This window comes from Lucilia cuprina, chromosome 6, assembly GCF_022045245.1.
Source record: "Lucilia cuprina isolate Lc7/37 chromosome 6, ASM2204524v1, whole genome shotgun sequence".
NCBI classification, from domain to species: domain Eukaryota; kingdom Metazoa; phylum Arthropoda; class Insecta; order Diptera; family Calliphoridae; genus Lucilia; species Lucilia cuprina.
Genome location: NC_060954.1, coordinates 58,007,270 through 58,008,629, shown reverse-complemented (window position 1 = coordinate 58,008,629; position 1,360 = coordinate 58,007,270). Strand labels below are relative to the sequence as shown.

At 30.8% G+C, this 1,360-nt stretch overlaps 1 protein-coding gene across 1 annotated transcript in view; it reads right to left on the bottom strand.

Moving 5' to 3' along the window:
- The window catches only part of LOC111689339, a 7,127-nt gene that overhangs the window by 3,869 nt on the left and 1,898 nt on the right, over nucleotides 1–1,360 (bottom strand). The window lies entirely within an intron of this gene.

Sequence of the window (1,360 nt, the reverse complement as noted above, 5' to 3'; positions counted from 1 at the left end):
TTACAACAGCGCTCTTCACTCACTCGTTCACTCATTTACTCGGCCACAAGAACAAACAGTGTTTTGTAAATAAACACACAATTGCAAACACAATAACAACAAAAATAACACTAAATTTCAATTAAGCCATATAGTGGCAAAATAACTACAAAACTACATGCACTCTTACTTTAGCAAACACACACTTACACTCTCAAACATACATACTTACCTAAATGCATGTTTGTTTGCTTCTCTCTCTATTTATTTATTTGTGTGTTATCCCCTAGATAACGGTTTAAATAAAAACACTCTTAAACATACATATTTAGAATGTGAAAAAAATAATACTGATCGTGTATGACAGGTTATACGATACGTATGAGTTATTTTTTTCTGTACAGTTTTTTAGGCGAAATAAAAAAATTCCTCATACGTCTAGATACTCTAGATTAAAGAATAGAGAAGAATAAGAAGCACTATGAAAGCATATAACACCGGTAAATGAAAGACAATACATACGTAAAGGTAATATTAGTACGTTAGACACATGCAGTCATACTACACTAACGTCAACAACTATAGCTTCTAGTATAACAGTTGTTTGTTTAAATTACATACAAAGGTCGCCCAAAAGGCATACACACTAACACATATATGTATGTATATGTACATTCACTTTATTCACATATATACATAAATACATCAAACCTTACAAATACTTATATTCAGCCAATACAATAGCTAAAGTATTCCGTATTTTTTTTTCTTGGTTCACCTGTGCTTTTATTACTCTTACATTTTGTGTTTATATTTTTCCATTCTACTTTGTTCTATTTGCCCTTTGTTATTTGTGTGTGTGTTTATTTGTACGCTTCAGTTTCCTTTATGTTTTTGTTCCTTTTGCGTTTTTTTATTTGAAAAAATAACAGTAGAAATTGCAGTTAAATTAACATTTTATGTGACAAATCAATGAAGCATACTTACTGGGGTTTTGACTATCTTTTGTGTGTGTGTGTATATGAGTTTTAATATACACATTTACAGTGCAGCACTTTTTATTTATGATCGAATTTTTATGACAATGTCTACAAGAATTTTTTATCTAAAAGTTTTTAAACTATAGTCTATACTATTTCTAGACCATAAACTTGACTATAGACTAGATTTCAACACTAGATTATTATTAGACGATGACATGAATATGACTAGACTATGACTGGACTAAGACCAGACTACGACTAGACTATGACCAGCATATGACTAGAGTATGAATAGACTATGACAAGACTGTGACTACACTATGACTAAAGTATGACAAGACAATGACTAGACTATGTCTTGACTATGCCTAGGCATGTCTTGACTATGCCTAGGCTAT